Source organism: Phyllobates terribilis, unplaced genomic scaffold, assembly GCF_046119375.1.
Source record: "Phyllobates terribilis strain yellow unplaced genomic scaffold, ASM4611937v1 Scaffold_74__1_contigs__length_7073193, whole genome shotgun sequence".
NCBI lineage: Eukaryota > Metazoa > Chordata > Amphibia > Anura > Dendrobatidae > Phyllobates > Phyllobates terribilis.
In genome coordinates, this window is record NW_027362834.1 from 228,034 (window position 1) to 249,480 (window position 21,447).

Genomic DNA, 21,447 nt, shown 5'->3' on the forward strand with positions numbered 1-21,447 from the left:
TTTTGTTCATTTTGCTTGTTTGTCGGATTTTGGGATGGACTCTTTGGCTTTGCTTTTCTTCTCCTCATTGGATTTTTCATGTTAAAAGTTGCAGAAGCCAGATGACAAGCTCATTTTGGTTCAACTTCAGCAACTGTGCATTGCATTGCCATGTAATGTAATGTAATGCAATGCTATCTATCTAGCTCTCCCTCTATACTTCCTTTTGGATAAACAGACATATTAGGCAAGCATTTTGGAGCTTTCACCTAAATAACTACAGGTGGTGAGATAAGCTGCACAATATAATTGACCTTTCAGTATATTGTTGCACACACACCATCTATTTAGCAAATGCCCTTGTTATCAACAGCAGCCTTTTAAACTCACCTGAGCTAACAGGTATGTGAGCTGGTTACTCTGCTGCGCTTAAAATTTCTTTTTTGGTTTGCTACAATGCCTTTTCTGAAACGTTGTCTCCCTCTGCTGGAACACTGACTTCTTTCATTTAATGCCTGCAGACTATAAAAGAGAAACCAACCCAAAAAGTTTGGTTGATTAGTCTGTGGCATTCTTTTAAACTGTTGCTTATGGCGGTCTCTGTGAGCTTCTCAGTGACATTCAGCCATCCAGGTATCCCGCCTGCAGTAGACGGAATGTGGCAATGGAACGCTGGCTGCGCGTGTCATAATAGGCTCTGAGCCTTTATATACCTGCGCACAGCAGCAGCCACCTTCAGTCTGCTGCTGGACAGCCAGCAGCAGCAGCAGCAGGAGAGGTAATTAATCAGCAACCCTCCTGCTAAGGGTAGACACCTGCTCGTTCCACCCCCCCCCCCCCGCCTTAATTGGTTCTCCTCCCTTCCAACGGTGTTGAGGCGGGTGGGAACAGCCGGGGGTTGAGGGTACTGTGCTAAAAGAGGTGGAGTTATGCAGATCTAAAACGCGTGGATTGCAGCAGCAGCAAGCCGAAAAGTGCAGGCATGTGAGGGATCTAGAGGTTGACAGCATGTCTTCTTAACGGGAGTCCAGGTGGCCATCTCCACAAATGGACTTTTCAGAATCCTTGGGTGGCACCGTAGTCGGAAACCAATTCTGGTTATCGCTTCTCGGCCTTTTGGCTAAGATCAAGTGTAGTATCTGTTCTTATCAGTTTAATATCTGATACGTCCCCTATCTGGGGACCATATATTAAATGGATTTTTAGAACAGGGAGATGGAAAAAGAGCTTGCTCTGTCCACTCCACGCATTGACCTGGTATTGCAGTATCTCCAGGACCGGTGCACCCCTTCTTTAATGCAGTTTCTAAAATCAGAAAAAGTTGAATTCAATGCTTTTTGTTCATTTTGCTTGTTTGTCGGATTTTGGGATGGACTCTTTGGCTTTGCTTTTCTTCTCCTCATTGGATTTTTCATGTTAAAAGTTGCAGAAGCCAGATGACAAGCTCATTTTGGTTCAACTTCAGCAACTGTGCATTGCATTGCCATGTAATGTAATGTAATGCAATGCTATCTATCTAGCTCTCCCTCTATACTTCCTTTTGGATAAACAGACATATTAGGCAAGCATTTTGGAGCTTTCACCTAAATAACTACAGGTGGTGAGATAAGCTGCACAATATAATTGACCTTTCAGTATATTGTTGCACACACACCATCTATTTAGCAAATGCCCTTGTTATCAACAGCAGCCTTTTAAACTCACCTGAGCTAACAGGTATGTGAGCTGGTTACTCTGCTGCGCTTAAAATTTCTTTTTTGGTTTGCTACAATGCCTTTTCTGAAACGTTGTCTCCCTCTGCTGGAACACTGACTTCTTTCATTTAATGCCTGCAGACTATAAAAGAGAAACCAACCCAAAAAGTTTGGTTGATTAGTCTGTGGCATTCTTTTAAACTGTTGCTTATGGCGGTCTCTGTGAGCTTCTCAGTGACATTCAGCCATCCAGGTATCCCGCCTGCAGTAGACGGAATGTGGCAATGGAACGCTGGCTGCGCGTGTCATAATAGGCTCTGAGCCTTTATATACCTGCGCACAGCAGCAGCCACCTTCAGTCTGCTGCTGGACAGCCAGCAGCAGCAGCGGCAGGAGAGGTAATTAATCAGCAACCCTCCTGCTAAGGGTAGACAGCTGCTCGTTCCACCCCCCCCCCCCGCCTTAATTGGTTCTCCTCCCTTCCAACGGTGTTGAGGCGGGTGGGAACAGCCGGGGGTTGAGGGTACTGTGCTAAAAGAGGTGGAGTTATGCAGATCTAAAACGCGTGGATTGCAGCAGCAGCAAGCCGAAAAGTGCAGGCATGTGAGGGATCTAGAGGTTGACAGCATGTCTTCTTAACGGGAGTCCAGGTGGCCATCTCCACAAATGGACTTTTCAGAATCCTTGGGTGGCACCGTAGTCGGAAACCAATTCTGGTTATCGCTTCTCGGCCTTTTGGCTAAGATCAAGTGTAGTATCTGTTCTTATCAGTTTAATATCTGATACGTCCCCTATCTGGGGACCATATATTAAATGGATTTTTAGAACAGGGAGATGGAAAAAGAGCTTGCTCTGTCCACTCCATGCATTGACCTGGTATTGCAGTATCTCCAGGACCGGTGCACCCCTTCTTTAATGCAGTTTCTAAAATCAGAAAGAATTGAATTCAATGCTTTTTGTTCATTTTGCTTGTTTGTCGGATTTTGGGATGGACTCTTTGGCTTTGCTTTTTTTCTCCTCATTGGATTTTTCATGTTAAAAGTTGCAGAAGCCAGATGACAAGCTCATTTTGGTTCAACTTCAGCAACTGTGCATTGCATTGCCATGTAATGTAATGTAATGCAATGCTATCTATCTAGCTCTCCCTCTATACTTCCTTTTGGATAAACAGACATATTAGGCAAGCATTTTGGAGCTTTCACCTAAATAACTACAGGTGGTGAGATAAGCTGCACAATATAATTGACCTTTCAGTATATTGTTGCACACACACCATCTATTTAGCAAATGCCCTTGTTATCAACAGCAGCCTTTTAAACTCACCTGAGCTAACAGGTATGTGAGCTGGTTACTCTGCTGCGCTTAAAATTTCTTTTTTGGTTTGCTACAATGCCTTTTCTGAAACGTTGTCTCCCTCTGCTGGAACACTGACTTCTTTCATTTAATGCCTGCAGACTATAAAAGAGAAACCAACCCAAAAAGTTTGGTTGATTAGTCTGTGGCATTCTTTTAAACTGTTGCTTATGGCGGTCTCTGTGAGCTTCTCAGTGACATTCAGCCATCCAGGTATCCCGCCTGCAGTAGACGGAATGTGGCAATGGAACGCTGGCTGCGCGTGTCATAATAGGCTCTGAGCCTTTATATACCTGCGCACAGCAGCAGCCACCTTCAGTCTGCTGCTGGACAGCCAGCAGCAGCAGCAGCAGGAGAGGTAATTAATCAGCAACCCTCCTGCTAAGGGTAGACAGCTGCTCGTTCCACCCCCCCCCCCGCCTTAATTGGTTCTCCTCCCTTCCAACGGTGTTGAGGCGGGTGGGAACAGCCGGGGGTTGAGGGTACTGTGCTAAAAGAGGTGGAGTTATGCAGATCTAAAACGCGTGGATTGCAGCAGCAGCAAGCCGAAAAGTGCAGGCATGTGAGGGATCTAGAGGTTGACAGCATGTCTTCTTAACGGGAGTCCAGGTGGCCATCTCCACAAATGGACTTTTCAGAATCCTTGGGTGGCACCGTAGTCGGAAACCAATTCTGGTTATCGCTTCTCGGCCTTTTGGCTAAGATCAAGTGTAGTATCTGTTCTTATCAGTTTAATATCTGATACGTCCCCTATCTGGGGACCATATATTAAATGGATTTTTAGAACAGGGAGATGGAAAAAGAGCTTGCTCTGTCCACTCCACGCATTGACCTGGTATTGCAGTATCTCCAGGACCGGTGCACCCCTTCTTTAATGCAGTTTCTAAAATCAGAAAGAATTGAATTCAATGCTTTTTGTTCATTTTGCTTGTTTGTCGGATTTTGGGATGGACTCTTTGGCTTTGCTTTTCTTCTCCTCATTGGATTTTTCATGTTAAAAGTTGCAGAAGCCAGATGACAAGCTCATTTTGGTTCAACTTCAGCAACTGTGCATTGCATTGCCATGTAATGTAATGTAATGCAATGCTATCTATCTAGCTCTCCCTCTATACTTCCTTTTGGATAAACAGACATATTAGGCAAGCATTTTGGAGCTTTCACCTAAATAACTACAGGTGGTGAGATAAGCTGCACAATATAATTGACCTTTCAGTATATTGTTGCACACACACCATCTATTTAGCAAATGCCCTTGTTATCAACAGCAGCCTTTTAAACTCACCTGAGCTAACAGGTATGTGAGCTGGTTACTCTGCTGCGCTTAAAATTTCTTTTTTGGTTTGCTACAATGCCTTTTCTGAAACGTTGTCTCCCTCTGCTGGAACACTGACTTCTTTCATTTAATGCCTGCAGACTATAAAAGAGAAACCAACCCAAAAAGTTTGGTTGATTAGTCTGTGGCATTCTTTTAAACTGTTGCTTATGGCGGTCTCTGTGAGCTTCTCAGTGACATTCAGCCATCCAGGTATCCCGCCTGCAGTAGACGGAATGTGGCAATGGAACGCTGGCTGCGCGTGTCATAATAGGCTCTGAGCCTTTATATACCTGCGCACAGCAGCAGCCACCTTCAGTCTGCTGCTGGACAGCCAGCAGCAGCAGCAGCAGGAGAGGTAATTAATCAGCAACCCTCCTGCTAAGGGTAGACAGCTGCTCGTTCCACCCCCCCCCGCCTTAATTGGTTCTCCTCCCTTCCAACGGTGTTGAGGCGGGTGGGAACAGCCGGGGGTTGAGGGTACTGTGCTAAAAGAGGTGGAGTTATGCAGATCTAAAACGCGTGGATTGCAGCAGCAGCAAGCCGAAAAGTGCAGGCATGTGAGGGATCTAGAGGTTGACAGCATGTCTTCTTAACGGGAGTCCAGGTGGCCATCTCCACAAATGGACTTTTCAGAATCCTTGGGTGGCACCGTAGTCGGAAACCAATTCTGGTTATCGCTTCTCGGCCTTTTGGCTAAGATCAAGTGTAGTATCTGTTCTTATCAGTTTAATATCTGATACGTCCCCTATCTGGGGACCATATATTAAATGGATTTTTAGAACAGGGAGATGGAAAAAGAGCTTGCTCTGTCCACTCCACGCATTGACCTGGTATTGCAGTATCTCCAGGACCGGTGCACCCCTTCTTTAATGCAGTTTCTAAAATCAGAAAGAATTGAATTCAATGCTTTTTGTTCATTTTGCTTGTTTGTCGGATTTTGGGATGGACTCTTTGGCTTTTTCTTTTCTTCTCCTCATTGGATTTTTCATGTTAAAAGTTGCAGAAGCCAGATGACAAGCTCATTTTGGTTCAACTTCAGCAACTGTGCATTGCATTGCCATGTAATGTAATGTAATGCAATGCTATCTATCTAGCTCTCCCTCTATACTTCCTTTTGGATAAACAGACATATTAGGCAAGCATTTTGGAGCTTTCACCTAAATAACTACAGGTGGTGAGATAAGCTGCACAATATAATTGACCTTTCAGTATATTGTTGCACACACACCATCTATTTAGCAAATGCCCTTGTTATCAACAGCAGCCTTTTAAACTCACCTGAGCTAACAGGTATGTGAGCTGGTTACTCTGCTGCGCTTAAAATTTCTTTTTTGGTTTGCTACAATGCCTTTTCTGAAACGTTGTCTCCCTCTGCTGGAACACTGACTTCTTTCATTTAATGCCTGCAGACTATAAAAGAGAAACCAACCCAAAAAGTTTGGTTGATTAGTCTGTGGCATTCTTTTAAACTGTTGCTTATGGCGGTCTCTGTGAGCTTCTCAGTGACATTCAGCCATCCAGGTATCCCGCCTGCAGTAGACGGAATGTGGCAATGGAACGCTGGCTGCGCGTGTCATAATAGGCTCTGAGCCTTTATATACCTGCGCACAGCAGCAGCCACCTTCAGTCTGCTGCTGGACAGCCAGCAGCAGCAGCAGCAGGAGAGGTAATTAATCAGCAACCCTCCTGCTAAGGGTAGACAGCTGCTCGTTCCACCCCCCCCCGCCTTAATTGGTTCTCCTCCCTTCCAACGGTGTTGAGGCGGGTGGGAACAGCCGGGGGTTGAGGGTACTGTGCTAAAAGAGGTGGAGTTATGCAGATCTAAAACGCGTGGATTGCAGCAGCAGCAAGCCGAAAAGTGCAGGCATGTGAGGGATCTAGAGGTTGACAGCATGTCTTCTTAACGGGAGTCCAGGTGGCCATCTCCACAAATGGACTTTTCAGAATCCTTGGGTGGCACCGTAGTCGGAAACCAATTCTGGTTATCGCTTCTCGGCCTTTTGGCTAAGATCAAGTGTAGTATCTGTTCTTATCAGTTTAATATCTGATACGTCCCCTATCTGGGGACCATATATTAAATGGATTTTTAGAACAGGGAGATGGAAAAAGAGCTTGCTCTGTCCACTCCACGCATTGACCTGGTATTGCAGTATCTCCAGGACCGGTGCACCCCTTCTTTAATGCAGTTTCTAAAATCAGAAAGAATTGAATTCAATGCTTTTTGTTCATTTTGCTTGTTTGTCGGATTTTGGGATGGACTCTTTGGCTTTTTCTTTTCTTCTCCTCATTGGATTTTTCATGTTAAAAGTTGCAGAAGCCAGATGACAAGCTCATTTTGGTTCAACTTCAGCAACTGTGCATTGCATTGCCATGTAATGTAATGTAATGCAATGCTATCTATCTAGCTCTCCCTCTATACTTCCTTTTGGATAAACAGACATATTAGGCAAGCATTTTGGAGCTTTCACCTAAATAACTACAGGTGGTGAGATAAGCTGCACAATATAATTGACCTTTCAGTATATTGTTGCACACACACCATCTATTTAGCAAATGCCCTTGTTATCAACAGCAGCCTTTTAAACTCACCTGAGCTAACAGGTATGTGAGCTGGTTACTCTGCTGCGCTTAAAATTTCTTTTTTGGTTTGCTACAATGCCTTTTCTGAAACGTTGTCTCCCTCTGCTGGAACACTGACTTCTTTCATTTAATGCCTGCAGACTATAAAAGAGAAGCCAACCCAAAAAGTTTGGTTGATTAGTCTGTGGCATTCTTTTAAACTGTTGCTTATGGCGGTCTCTGTGAGCTTCTCAGTGACATTCAGCCATCCAGGTATCCCGCCTGCAGTAGACGGAATGTGGCAATGGAACGCTGGCTGCGCGTGTCATAATAGGCTCTGAGCCTTTATATACCTGCGCACAGCAGCAGCCACCTTCAGTCTGCTGCTGGACAGCCAGCAGCAGCAGCAGCAGGAGAGGTAATTAATCAGCAACCCTCCTGCTAAGGGTAGACAGCTGCTCGTTCCACCCCCCCCCCCCGCCTTAATTGGTTCTCCTCCCTTCCAACGGTGTTGAGGCGGGTGGGAACAGCCGGGGGTTGAGGGTACTGTGCTAAAAGAGGTGGAGTTATGCAGATCTAAAACGCGTGGATTGCAGCAGCAGCAAGCCGAAAAGTGCAGGCATGTGAGGGATCTAGAGGTTGACAGCATGTCTTCTTAACGGGAGTCCAGGTGGCCATCTCCACAAATGGACTTTTCAGAATCCTTGGGTGGCACCGTAGTCGGAAACCAATTCTGGTTATCGCTTCTCGGCCTTTTGGCTAAGATCAAGTGTAGTATCTGTTCTTATCAGTTTAATATCTGATACGTCCCCTATCTGGGGACCATATATTAAATGGATTTTTAGAACAGGGAGATGGAAAAAGAGCTTGCTCTGTCCACTCCACGCATTGACCTGGTATTGCAGTATCTCCAGGACCGGTGCACCCCTTCTTTAATGCAGTTTCTAAAATCAGAAAGAATTGAATTCAATGCTTTTTGTTCATTTTGCTTGTTTGTCGGATTTTGGGATGGACTCTTTGGCTTTGCTTTTCTTCTCCTCATTGGATTTTTCATGTTAAAAGTTGCAGAAGCCAGATGACAAGCTCATTTTGGTTCAACTTCAGCAACTGTGCATTGCATTGCCATGTAATGTAATGTAATGCAATGCTATCTATCTAGCTCTCCCTCTATACTTCCTTTTGGATAAACAGACATATTAGGCAAGCATTTTGGAGCTTTCACCTAAATAACTACAGGTGGTGAGATAAGCTGCACAATATAATTGACCTTTCAGTATATTGTTGCACACACACCATCTATTTAGCAAATGCCCTTGTTATCAACAGCAGCCTTTTAAACTCACCTGAGCTAACAGGTATGTGAGCTGGTTACTCTGCTGCGCTTAAAATTTCTTTTTTGGTTTGCTACAATGCCTTTTCTGAAACGTTGTCTCCCTCTGCTGGAACACTGACTTCTTTCATTTAATGCCTGCAGACTATAAAAGAGAAACCAACCCAAAAAGTTTGGTTGATTAGTCTGTGGCATTCTTTTAAACTGTTGCTTATGGCGGTCTCTGTGAGCTTCTCAGTGACATTCAGCCATCCAAGTATCCCGCCTGCAGTAGACGGAATGTGGCAATGGAACGCTGGCTGCGCGTGTCATAATAGGCTCTGAGCCTTTATATACCTGCGCACAGCAGCAGCCACCTTCAGTCTGCTGCTGGACAGCCAGCAGCAGCAGCAGCAGGAGAGGTAATTAATCAGCAACCCTCCTGCTAAGGGTAGACAGCTGCTCGTTCCACCCCCCCCCCCGCCTTAATTGGTTCTCCTCCCTTCCAACGGTGTTGAGGCGGGTGGGAACAGCCGGGGGTTGAGGGTACTGTGCTAAAAGAGGTGGAGTTATGCAGATCTAAAACGCGTGGATTGCAGCAGCAGCAAGCCGAAAAGTGCAGGCATGTGAGGGATCTAGAGGTTGACAGCATGTCTTCTTAACGGGAGTCCAGGTGGCCATCTCCACAAATGGACTTTTCAGAATCCTTGGGTGGCACCGTAGTCGGAAACCAATTCTGGTTATCGCTTCTCGGCCTTTTGGCTACGATCAAGTGCTTTATTGCAGGAGATTGTAGTTGAAGGGTACTCGGGTACCCCTCTCCTTGGCCTGGCAGGATCGTCCACTTTGGTGGACTTAACCTGCTTGCTGCTATTAGGGAGAGGGCTTAGTCCCAGGGTAACGTGTTGCGATCCCCCAGCTTCCAGGTGTCTTTCGCTGCAAGAACACTGGGAGCGCAGATTGCAAGCGGCTGCAATTTGCAACCTTGTTGCGGTTTCCATGGAGGTTGACCCTAACCTCGTGCCTCTTTATGCGAGGCTAAAAAACTCTATCCGAGTTCACTTCACGGCGGGTGGCTCGGATATGAGGAAATTAGGGTATGTAGTCCAGGACGTGCTCAGGAACCTTCTTGGCGTGCAGAGGAATGAAATTCTGTCCATCCAGGATTATCCTAGAAGAGGTGACTATGACATCACATTCACCGGAGAAGTTATTTTCAGAGATGTTCTAGAAAAGTTAAAAAAAGTTGAAAATAATCCTGTTCTGAAAGGGATACAAATTGTTGAGCACGTCCTGGATGAGGTAAGACTTGTTGTCGTAAAAGTATTTTCGCCTTTTGTTTCTGCTCCAGAAATTATGTCATTTTTAGCAATTTATTTTAAAAGTGTTAAATGTATTGGGAAGATACTTAATGAATATAACATATGGACATCTAAGTGGAAATTTCTTGTGAAGTGTATAAGAGATCCAAATACACCAGGTGGTATACGGCTCCCCCCTGCCCGTTTTAAAATTGGACAAACAAATGGGGATTTCTTCTTTTCTGGGATGCCAGTATATTGCAGAAATTGTGGGCGCTATGGTCATTCAAAAGAAAACTGTAATGTATCATGTAGAAATTGTGCTAGTGAAGAACATGAGACAAAAGAATGCCCTAAGGAAAAGAAATGTAGTTTTTGCCAGACTCCAGGTCACTTTTATTTTTCTTGCCCTCACAGATTTCGGGAAGATGAGCAAAAGGGAAAGTCCAAGACGTCCGACCAAGGACCAAAAGATCAGACCACCCCTCAGGAGGAGGAACAACAACCTGGAGCCTCTGGAGACAATAAGGGCGTACCAAATAGTGAAATGTCTCCAGAGTCTATGACAGGTAAAATACCAAATCCCAAAACCTGGCTGCAGGACCTGCGAGAGTCCAAAAGGAGGGCTGAGAAGGAGCAGAAGGGCACTACTGGTAAGGTCAAAAGGGACCGGCAAAAGGCCGACGCAGAAGCCCATGCCCAGTCTGGGTCTCCTAGGGCTGAGGGCGCTGAGTGGATAAAGGTGGGTCCGAAGAAAAAGAAAAAGGGTGGTTCGGAGGAGGCAGCAGGAGGTGAACAGATGGACACTTCTTCAGAAGGGGACGTGGACGCTGGACCCTCAGGGGTTTCGGTCTCCGCTGCTACAGGTGGGGACCGGGATCTTGCTGCCTCTGAAGAGTCAGAGGCTCTGCCTTGTGCGCAACCTCCTCCTATAGGACGACCTTCTACAGGTCAAACAGGGGCGGCGGAACCCCTCGGGGACCCACCCGATGAGGAACTGCATGGCCAGCCAATGGAGACCCAGCGGGTTCTGCCAGCCAGCCCTCCGAGCTATGCCAGTGTAGCGTCGGGTTTATATAAATGTGGTAATCTTTCCTCCTCCACGGAGACTCTCGTGACGATACTATCAGATGAGGAGGGAGGCGCAAGCCCAGTGGTCTGATCAGGTTCATCGGACAGGTAAATCCGTTGCTCTTAGTTACCTAAGTAAAATTTCTACATTTTCTAATGATGGCTGAACTCAAAGGTATTTCCCTCAACGTGAGAGGCATAAAATCTAACACGAGAAGAACTGCTCTTTTTAATTTTTTTACGTGTTTTACTGCATCTGTATTTTTTCTGCAAGAATGTAATATCCCACATGAAATGTCATATCAAAAATATAAAGATGAGTGGAAGTGTGGGCCATCTGTCTGGTCCGGATCGAATGCTGCAGGATCAGAGGGTGTAGCCATACTTTTTAAAGGGAACGTTTTAATTGATTTTATTCAGGAAATTTTACCAGGTCGTATTTTATTAGTGAAAGCTTTTATTGATGGTATTAGATGGCAGTTTTTAAATTTTTATGGATCCCCAGAGAAAAATGAAAGAGCCGAAATGCTTGATCTTTTACCATTATTTATTAATAACTCTGAACCTTTTATCTTAGCAGGGGATTTTAATTGTGTTTTAAAAGGTGAAAACTGGCGCTCCAGCTCTGTAAGCAGGAACTACGATAAAACCTCAGGTATGCTACATGATATAGTCAAAGATGCTAAATTGATAGACATATATAAAGAGTGTCATAGTGACAGCCCAGAGGACGCCGGTTTCACTTGGAGCAATGCTAATTGTAGCTCTAGGATTGATTTTATTTTTGGTTCAGATAAAACAATACCTGCCAAATGTGAAGTTTTAACTAATATATTTTCAGACCATAAACTTTTATCCTTTACCATAAAAGTAAATGACAACAAAAAATGTGGTAAGAAAAGCTGGAAAATGAACGTATCCCTTTTAACCGACCCGCAGATTTTATCAGATTTTATTGAGTTTTATAGGAAATGTAGAAAAGGGAAAAAAACAAATGAGACTATGAGTGTATGGTGGGATAGAATGAAAGTAAAAATAAAAGACTTTTTTATTAAAAAGAGTATATGTAGAGCCAAAGAAAAATATGAAGAATATAGAATTTTAAATACTCGCCTACAAACATTATTTAAGCTCAGAGACAATGGGATAGATGTACAACTTGATATTTCAAACTTAAAAGAAGAGATTTCAAAATGGCTAGAACAAAAAGGAAAAGAGATAATTTTTCGTTCTAGAGTACAACATATAGAAGAAAATGAAAAGTGTTCCAGATATTTTTTTAGGAAAAATAAAAAAGAAAAAGTGATAATTGACCATATAGATGGTGAGAATAATATAAAAAATATGCTGGGTAAAGTTGAGGTTTTTTTTTCTAATCTTTTTAATGGAAAAAATATAGATAATAAATTAATGGATGATTCGCTGCAAGGACTAACAGCTGTTTTAGATCCCGCATCCCAAGAGTTTTTATCCCAAGTTTTAACGGTACAAGAAGTGTTAAAAACTATTAAAAGTTTTAAAACTGGAAAGGTCCCTGGTCCTGATGGCATCCCAATAGAATTTTATGTATGTTTTTATGATATTTTAAAAGATGATTTGTTTTATTTGTTTACTGAGGTTTTTAATAATAAGGTTTTATTAAATTCCTGGAAGAAAGGTGAAGTCTCCCTCCTATACAAAAAAGGTGATAAATCAAAATTAGAAAACTGGAGACCAATAACACTTTTAAATTGTGACTATAAAATAATGGCTAAAATTTGTGCAAATCGTCTAAAAGAAGTCATCAGCAAAGTTATTCATTCTAATCAAGTGTGTGGGGTGCCGGGGCGCAGTATATGGGACAATCTGAATTTAGTGAAAGACTGTATTGAGGATGTGAAAGACAGAAAGGGGAAAATGGCGATTTTATCTATTGATTTTGAAAAAGCATTTGACCGTGTCTCACACTTTTATCTTTTTAAAGTTTTAGAGAAAATGGGCATACCAGAAGGGTTTTTACTATCGCTTAAAGCATTTTACAAGGATTGTACAAGTAAGATTTTAGTGAATGGTTTTAAGACACAAGAGGTATTTTTACGGTCAGGGGTGAAACAGGGATGCCCTCTGTCCCCCCTACTGTTTATCTGTGCACTGGAACCAATGTTATGTGCAATACGCCAAAATAAACAGATATGCGGTGTCCCTCTGCCTGGAAGCGGTGGTTTGGAGGCCAAGGTTGTAGGCTACATGGATGACGTGGCGGTCTTGTGTACAGATGCACCATCACTTACGGCCACTCTCCATCAAGTGCAATCCTTTTGTCTAGCTTCTGGTTTTAAAATCAATTTTAATAAGTGTAACATTTTAAGTGTTGGGGGGATGATTTTACGTGATGTACCAATTAATGTCTCCGAATCCATTTCCATTTTAGGTATATCATTCACTGAAAATAATGATGGTTATAATAGTTGGGAAACAGTTACACAGAAAGTAAATACGAAAATATGTATGTGGAACATGAGGAGACTTACAATGGAGGGTAAAGTATTGGTTTTAAAGATGGTGATTTTACCTCTTTTATTGTATCTTAGCATGGTTTTCCCCCCGCCTGTTAATGTTTTAAAAAAGATAACCAAAACCTGTTTTACCTTCTTTTGGAACTCAAAAATGGAAAAGCTGAAAAGAGAAATCGTGATGAAATCAAAAGTAAAAGGTGGTAAAGATTTTCCAGATTTTAATAGGTTTCTTTTAATCCATCTGTTCGTTTACTGTTTTAATGCCCTTTTTAAGAATCACTATTGGTCCTTTTTTATGCGTTTTAATACAGGATTTTTTATGAGAAAGTTTGGATGGTATGAAGTTAATATATCTGTGCCCCATGCTTTTAATTTGTCGACGCATTATGAGATTTTAAGGAAAATAGTGTCCGATTTTAATTTAGGGACTAAGAAAATAGAGGAATTAAGAAATAGTAAGAAACTAATTAAAGAAATACGTAAAAGTGAGGAAATATGTAATGTTGACAGATATGATGATGACAAATCTATGTCTATCTGGAAAATGATTAACGTTTTTTATCTTTTTAATGAACAGAGAGATCTGGCTTGGAGTTGCATGCACCGCTGTCTTCCTTGCCGGGCATTCCAATACAGAAGAGGATTTGTGAGGTCTGCCATCTGCCCAAGAGCCGGATGCCAAGAAGAGGAAACGGTGGAACATCTATTATGGACATGTAATTTTGCAAAGGATTTCTGGAGAAGACTGCTCCCCCTACTGGAAAGGGTGGCAGACCTCAAGGACTTTACATATAAAACTGTGCTATACGGACTTATGGAATGCCCCACAATGGACCAGTACACAATGGCTTGGAAGACAGTGAACTGCGCCAAGTCATCTCTCTGGAAAGCGCGCAACATTGCTATTTTTAAACAAGATGTTTTATCAGTGAATGATGTTTTAAGTTTATGTTTATGTGAAATGTATACTTATTATTTAATTGACAAAAAGAAGAATGTACATATTTCCAAAAAATGGCTTGTTGACCAATGGAACCTAATTATTTAAAATCTTTGTATTTTTTTGTTTTGTAAATTTCATTTGTCTTTTAACGTTTGGTATTTGTTTAATTATGCTTGTAATTTGTTAAAGTTTTAATAAACGGTTTTATCCCTCTGCAGGGGATAGCCAAATTAAAAAAAAAAATAAAAAATCTGTTCTTATCAGTTTAATATCTGATACGTCCCCTATCTGGGGACCATATATTAAATGGATTTTTAGAACAGGGAGATGGAAAAAGAGCTTGCTCTGTCCACTCCACGCATTGACCTGGTATTGCAGTATCTCCAGGACCGGTGCACCCCTTCTTTAATGCAGTTTCTAAAATCAGAAAGAATTGAATTCAATGCTTTTTGTTCATTTTGCTTGTTTGTCGGATTTTGGGATGGACTCTTTGGCTTTGCTTTTCTTCTCCTCATTGGATTTTTCATGTTAAAAGTTGCAGAAGCCAGATGACAAGCTCATTTTGGTTCAACTTCAGCAACCGTGCATTGCATTGCCATGTAATGTAATGTAATGCAATGCTATCTATCTAGCTCTCCCTCTATACTTCCTTTTGGATAAACAGACATATTAGGCAAGCATTTTGGAGCTTTCACCTAAATAACTACAGGTGGTGAGATAAGCTGCACAATATAATTGACCTTTCAGTATATTGTTGCACACACACCATCTATTTAGCAAATGCCCTTGTTATCAACAGCAGCCTTTTAAACTCACCTGAGCTAACAGGTATGTGAGCTGGTTACTCTGCTGCGCTTAAAATTTCTTTTTTGGTTTGCTACAATGCCTTTTCTGAAACGTTGTCTCCCTCTGCTGGAACACTGACTTCTTTCATTTAATGCCTGCAGACTATAAAAGAGAAACCAACCCAAAAAGTTTGGTTGATTAGTCTGTGGCATTCTTTTAAACTGTTGCTTATGGCGGTCTCTGTGAGCTTCTCAGTGACATTCAGCCATCCAGGTATCCCGCCTGCAGTAGACGGAATGTGGCAATGGAACGCTGGCTGCGCGTGTCATAATAGGCTCTGAGCCTTTATATACCTGCGCACAGCAGCAGCCACCTTCAGTCTGCTGCTGGACAGCCAGCAGCAGCAGCAGCAGGAGAGGTAATTAATCAGCAACCCTCCTGCTAAGGGTAGACAGCTGCTCGTTCCACCCCCCCCCCGCCTTAATTGGTTCTCCTCCCTTCCAACGGTGTTGAGGCGGGTGGGAACAGCCGGGGGTTGAGGGTACTGTGCTAAAAGAGGTGGAGTTATGCAGATCTAAAACGCGTGGATTGCAGCAGCAGCAAGCCGAAAAGTGCAGGCATGTGAGGGATCTAGAGGTTGACAGCATGTCTTCTTAACGGGAGTCCAGGTGGCCATCTCCACAAATGGACTTTTCAGAATCCTTGGGTGGCACCGTAGTCGGAATCCAATTCTGGTTATCGCTTCTCGGCCTTTTGGCTAAGATCAAGTGTAGTATCTGTTCTTATCAGTTTAATATCTGATACGTCCCCTATCTGGGGACCATATAATAAATGGATTTTTAGAACAGGGAGATGGAAAAAGAGCTTGCTCTGTCCACTCCACGCATTGACCTGGTATTGCAGTATCTTCAGGACCGGTGCACCCCTTCTTTAATGCAGTTTCTAAAATCAGAAAGAATTGAATTCAATGCTTTTTGTTCATTTTGCTTGTTTGTCGGATTTTGGGATGGACTCTTTGGCTTTGCTTTTCTTCTCCTCATTGGATTTTTCATGTTAAAAGTTGCAGAAGGCAGATGACAAGCTCATTTTGGTTCAACTTCAGCAACTGTGCATTGCATTGCCATGTAATGTAATGTAATGCAATGCTATCTATCTAGCTCTCCCTCTATACTTCCTTTTGGATAAACAGACATATTAGGCAAGCATTTTGGAGCTTTCACCTAAATAACTACAGGTGGTGAGATAAGCTGCACAATATAATTGACCTTTCAGTATATTGTTGCACACACACCATCTATTTAGCAAATGCCCTTGTTATCAACAGCAGCCTTTTAAACTCACCTGAGCTAACAGGTATGTGAGCTGGTTACTCTGCTGCGCTTAAAATTTCTTTTTTGGTTTGCTACAATGCCTTTTCTGAAACGTTGTCTCCCTCTGCTGGAACACTGACTTCTTTCATTTAATGCCTGCAGACTATAAAAGAGAAACCAACCCAAAAAGTTTGGTTGATTAGTCTGTGGCATTCTTTTAAACTGTTGCTTATGGCGGTCTCTGTGAGCTTCTCAGTGACATTCAGCCATCCAGGTATCCCGCCTGCAGTAGACGGAATGTGGCAATGGAACGCTGGCTGCGCGTGTCATAATAGGCTCTGAGCCTTTATATACCTGCGCACAGCAGCAGCCACCTTCAGTCTGCTGCTGGACAGCCAGCAGCAGCAGCAGCAGGAGAGGTAATTAATCAGCAACCCTCCTGCTAAGGGTAGACAGCTGCTCGTTCCATCCCCCCCCCCCCGCCTTAATTGGTTCTCCTCCCTTCCAACGGTGTTGAGGCGGGTGGGAACAGCCGGGGGTTGAGGGTACTGTGCTAAAAGAGGTGGAGTTATGCAGATCTAAAACGCGTGGATTGCAGCAGCAGCAAGCCGAAAAGTGCAGGCATGTGAGGGATCTAGAGGTTGACAGCATGTCTTCTTAACGGGAGTCCAGGTGGCCATCTCCACAAATGGACTTTTCAGAATCCTTGGGTGGCACCGTAGTCGGAAACCAATTCTGGTTATCGCTTCTCGGCCTTTTGGCTAAGATCAAGTGTAGTATCTGTTCTTATCAGTTTAATATTTGATACGTCCCCTATCTGGGGACCATATATTAAATGGATTTTTAGAACAGGGAGATGGAAAAAGAGCTTGCTCTGTCCACTCCACGCATTGACCTGGTATTGCAGTATCTCCAGGACCGGTGCACCCCTTCTTTAATGCAGTTTCTAAAATCAGAAAGAATTGAATTCAATGCTTTTTGTTCATTTTGCTTGTTTGTCGGATTTTGGGATGGACTCTTTGGCTTTGCTTTTCTTCTCCTCATTGGATTTTTCATGTTAAAAGTTGCAGAAGCCAGATGACAAGCCCATTTTGGTTCAACTTCAGCAACTGTGCATTGCATTGCCATGTAATGTAATGTAATGCAATGCTATCTATCTAGCTCTCCCTCTATACTTCCTTTTGGATAAACAGACATATTAGGCAAGCATTTTGGAGCTTTCACCTAAATAACTACAGGTGGTGAGATAAGCTGCACAATATAATTGACCTTTCAGTATATTGTTGCACACACACCATCTATTTAGCAAATGCCCTTGTTATCAACAGCAGCCTTTTAAACTCACCTGAGCTAACAGGTATGTGAGCTGGTTACTCTGCTGCGCTTAAAATTTCTTTTTTGGTTTGCTACAATGCCTTTTCTGAAACGTTGTCTCCCTCTGCTGGAACACTGACTTCTTTCATTTAATGCCTGCAGACTATAAAAGAGAAACCAACCCAAAAAGTTTGGTTGATTAGTCTGTGGCATTCTTTTAAACTGTTGCTTATGGCGGTCTCTGTGAGCTTCTCAGTGACATTCAGCCATCCAGGTATCCCGCCTGCAGTAGACGGAATGTGGCAATGGAACGCTGGCTGCGCGTGTCATAATAGGCTCTGAGCCTTTATATACCTGCGCACAGCAGCAGCCACCTTCAGTCTGCTGCTGGACAGCCAGCAGCAGCAGCAGCAGGAGAGGTAATTAATCAGCAACCCTCCTGCTAAGGGTAGACAGCTGCTCGTTCCATCCCCCCCCCCCGCCTTAATTGGTTCTCCTCCCTTCCAACGGTGTTGAGGCGGGTGGGAACAGCCGGGGGTTGAGGGTACTGTGCTAAAAGAGGTGGAGTTATGCAGATCTAAAACGCGTGGATTGCAGCAGCAGCAAGCCGAAAAGTGCAGGCATGTGAGGGATCTAGAGGTTGACAGCATGTCTTCTTAACGGGAGTCCAGGTGGCCATCTCCACAAATGGACTTTTCAGAATCCTTGGGTGGCACCGTAGTCGGAAACCAATTCTGGTTATCGCTTCTCGGCCTTTTGGCTAAGATCAAGTGTAGTATCTGTTCTTATCAGTTTAATATCTGATACGTCCCCTATCTGGGGACCATATATTAAATGGATTTTTAGAACAGGGAGATGGAAAAAGAGCTTGCTCTGTCCACTCCACGCATTGACCTGGTATTGCAGTATCTCCAGGACCGGTGCACCCCTTCTTTAATGCAGTTTCTAAAATCAGAAAGAATTGAATTCAATGCTTTTTGTTCATTTTGCTTGTTTGTCGGATTTTGGGATGGACTCTTTGGCTTTGCTTTTCTTCTCCTCATTGGATTTTTCATGTTAAAAGTTGCAGAAGCCAGATGACAAGCTCATTTTGGTTCAACTTCAGCAACTGTGCATTGCATTGCCATGTAATGTAATGTAATGCAATGCTATCTATCTAGCTCTCCCTCTATACTTCCTTTTGGATAAACAGACATATTAGGCAAGCATTTTGGAGCTTTCACCTAAATAACTACAGGTGGTGAGATAAGCTGCACAATATAATTGACCTTTCAGTATATTGTTGCACACACACCATCTATTTAGCAAATGCCCTTGTTATCAACAGCAGCCTTTTAAACTCACCTGAGCTAACAGGTATGTGAGCTGGTTACTCTGCTGCGCTTAAAATTTCTTTTTTGGTTTGCTACAATGCCTTTTCTGAAACGTTGTCTCCCTCTGCTGGAACACTGACTTCTTTCATTTAATGCCTGCAGACTATAAAAGAGAAACCAACCCAAAAAGTTTGGTTGATTAGTCTGTGGCATTCTTTTAAACTGTTGCTTATGGCGGTCTCTGTGAGCTTCTCAGTGACATTCAGCCATCCAGGTATCCCGCCTGCAGTAGACGGAATGTGGCAATGGAACGCTGGCTGCGCGTGTCATAATAGGCTCTGAGCCTTTATATACCTGCGCACAGCAGCAGCCACCTTCAGTCTGCTGCTGGACAGCCAGCAGCAGCAGCAGCAGGAGAGGTAATTAATCAGCAACCCTCCTGCTAAGGGTAGACAGCTGCTCGTTCCACCCCCCCCCCGCCTTAATTGGTTCTCCTCCCTTCCAACGGTGTTGAGGCGGGTGGGAACAGCCGGGGGTTGAGGGTACTGTGCTAAAAGAGGTGGAGTTATGCAGATCTAAAACGCGTGGATTGCAGCAGCAGCAAGCCGAAAAGTGCAGGCATGTGAGGGATCTAGAGGTTGACAGCATGTCTTCTTAACGGGAGTCCAGGTGGCCATCTCCACAAATGGACTTTTCAGAATCCTTGGGTGGCACCGTAGTCGGAAACCAATTCTGGTTATCGCTTCTCGGCCTTTTGGCTAAGATCAAGTGTAGTATCTGTTCTTATCAGTTTAATATCTGATACGTCCCCTATCTGGGGACCATATATTAAATGGATTTTTAGAACAGGGAGATGGAAAAAGAGCTTGCTCTGTCCACTCCACGCATTGACCTGGTATTGCAGTATCTCCAGGACCGGTGCACCCCTTCTTTAATGCAGTTTCTATAATCAGAAAGAATTGAATTCAATGCTTTTTGTTCATTTTGCTTGTTTGTCGGATTTTGGGATGGACTCTTTGGCTTTGCTTTTCTTCTCCTCATTGGATTTTTCATGTTAAAAGTTGCAGAAGCCAGATGACAAGCTCATTTTGGTTCAACTTCAGCAACTGTGCATTGCATTGCCATGTAATGTAATGTAATGCAATGCTATCTATCTAGCTCTCCCTCTATACTTCCTTTTGGATAAACAGACATATTAGGCAAGCATTTTGGAGCTTTCACCTAAATAACTACAGGTGGTGAGATAAGCTGCACAATATAATTGACCTTTCAGTATATTGTTGCACACACACCATCTATTTAGCAAATGCCCTTGTTATCAACAGCAGCCTTTTAAACTCACCTGAGCTAACAGGTATGTGAGCTGGTTACTCTGCTGCGCTTAAAATTTCTTTTTTGGTTTGCTACAATGCCTTTTCTGAAACGTTGTCTCCCTCTGCTGGAACACTGACTTCTTTCATTTAATGCCTGCAGACTATAAAAGAGAAACCAACCCAAAAAGTTTGGTTGATTAGTCTGTGGCATTCTTTTAAACTGTTGCTTATGGCGGTCTCTGTGAGCTTCTCAGTGACATTCAGCCATCCAGGTATCCCGCCTGCAGTAGACGGAATGTGGCAATGGAACGCTGGCTGCGCGTGTCATAATAGGCTCTGAGCCTTTATATACCTGCGCACAGCAGCAGCCACCTTCAGTCTGCTGCTGGACAGCCAGCAGCAGCAGCAGCAGGAGAGGTAATTAATCAGCAACCCTCCTGCTAAGGGTAGACAGCTGCTCGTTCCATCCCCCCCCCCCGCCTTAATTGGTTCTCCTCCCTTCCAACGGTGTTGAGGCGGGTGGGAACAGCCGGGGGTTGAGGGTACTGTGCTAAAAGAGGTGGAGTTATGCAGATCTAAAACGCGTGGATTGCAGCAGCAGCAAGCCGAAAAGTGCAGGCATGTGAGGGATCTAGAGGTTGACAGCATGTCTTCTTAACGGGAGTCCAGGTGGCCATCTCCACAAATGGACTTTTCAGAATCCTTGGGTGGCACCGTAGTCGGAAACCAATTCTGGTTATCGCTTCTCGGCCTTTTGGCTAAGATCAAGTGTAGTATCTGTTCTTATCAGTTTAATATCTGATACGTCCCCTATCTGGGGACCATATATTAAATGGATTTTTAGAACAGGGAGATGGAAAAAGAGCTTGCTCTGTCCACTCCACGCATTGACCTGGTATTGCAGTATCTCCAGGACCGGTGCACCCCTTCTTTAATGCAGTTTCTAAAATCAGAAAGAATTGAATTCAATGCTTTTTGTTCATTTTGCTTGTTTGTCGGATTTTGGGATGGACTCTTTGGCTTTGCTTTTCTTCTCCTCATTGGATTTTTCATGTTAAAAGTTGCAGAAGCCAGATGACAAGCTCATTTTGGTTCAACTTCAGCAACTGTGCATTGCATTGCCATGTAATGTAATGTAATGCAATGCTATCTATCTAGCTCTCCCTCTATACTTCCTTTTGGATAAACAGACATATTAGGCAAGCATTTTGGAGCTTTCACCTAAATAACTACAGGTGGTGAGATAAGCTGCACAATATAATTGACCTTTCAGTATATTGTTGCACACACACCATCTATTTAGCAAATGCCCTTGTTATCAACAGCAGCCTTTTAAACTCACCTGAGCTAACAGGTATGTGAGCTGGTTACTCTGCTGCGCTTAAAATTTCT

General features: G+C 43.4%; 12 non-coding genes across 12 annotated transcripts; all 12 read left to right on the top strand.

Moving 5' to 3' along the window:
• The first annotated feature begins 1,079 nt into the window (after positions 1–1,079).
• LOC141195721 (U2 spliceosomal RNA) lies at positions 1,080–1,270 on the top strand. Its single transcript, XR_012268299.1, has one exon. It is a non-coding gene; the product is annotated as a U2 spliceosomal RNA (small nuclear RNA).
• Positions 1,271–2,392: 1,122 nt separating this feature from the next.
• On the top strand, positions 2,393–2,583 carry LOC141195739 (U2 spliceosomal RNA). The gene has a single exon (XR_012268317.1). It is a non-coding gene; the product is annotated as a U2 spliceosomal RNA (small nuclear RNA).
• A 1,121-nt stretch (positions 2,584–3,704) lies between these two features.
• Positions 3,705–3,895, top strand: LOC141195732 (U2 spliceosomal RNA). Its single transcript, XR_012268310.1, has one exon. It is a non-coding gene; the product is annotated as a U2 spliceosomal RNA (small nuclear RNA).
• Positions 3,896–5,014: 1,119 nt separating this feature from the next.
• On the top strand, positions 5,015–5,205 carry LOC141195743 (U2 spliceosomal RNA). The gene has a single exon (XR_012268321.1). It is a non-coding gene; the product is annotated as a U2 spliceosomal RNA (small nuclear RNA).
• A 1,120-nt stretch (positions 5,206–6,325) lies between these two features.
• On the top strand, positions 6,326–6,516 carry LOC141195754 (U2 spliceosomal RNA). Its single transcript, XR_012268332.1, has one exon. It is a non-coding gene; the product is annotated as a U2 spliceosomal RNA (small nuclear RNA).
• Positions 6,517–7,639: 1,123 nt separating this feature from the next.
• LOC141195765 (U2 spliceosomal RNA) lies at positions 7,640–7,830 on the top strand. Its single transcript, XR_012268343.1, has one exon. It is a non-coding gene; the product is annotated as a U2 spliceosomal RNA (small nuclear RNA).
• Positions 7,831–14,225: 6,395 nt separating this feature from the next.
• On the top strand, positions 14,226–14,422 carry LOC141196297 (U2 spliceosomal RNA). Its single transcript, XR_012268855.1, has one exon. It is a non-coding gene; the product is annotated as a U2 spliceosomal RNA (small nuclear RNA).
• Positions 14,423–15,542: 1,120 nt separating this feature from the next.
• LOC141196118 (U2 spliceosomal RNA) lies at positions 15,543–15,733 on the top strand. The gene has a single exon (XR_012268684.1). It is a non-coding gene; the product is annotated as a U2 spliceosomal RNA (small nuclear RNA).
• Positions 15,734–16,856: 1,123 nt separating this feature from the next.
• Positions 16,857–17,047, top strand: LOC141196002 (U2 spliceosomal RNA). The gene has a single exon (XR_012268571.1). It is a non-coding gene; the product is annotated as a U2 spliceosomal RNA (small nuclear RNA).
• Positions 17,048–18,169: 1,122 nt separating this feature from the next.
• Positions 18,170–18,360, top strand: LOC141195776 (U2 spliceosomal RNA). Its single transcript, XR_012268354.1, has one exon. It is a non-coding gene; the product is annotated as a U2 spliceosomal RNA (small nuclear RNA).
• Positions 18,361–19,480: 1,120 nt separating this feature from the next.
• LOC141195788 (U2 spliceosomal RNA) lies at positions 19,481–19,671 on the top strand. The gene has a single exon (XR_012268365.1). It is a non-coding gene; the product is annotated as a U2 spliceosomal RNA (small nuclear RNA).
• Positions 19,672–20,793: 1,122 nt separating this feature from the next.
• LOC141195799 (U2 spliceosomal RNA) lies at positions 20,794–20,984 on the top strand. Its single transcript, XR_012268376.1, has one exon. It is a non-coding gene; the product is annotated as a U2 spliceosomal RNA (small nuclear RNA).
• Positions 20,985–21,447: the final 463 nt, after the last annotated feature.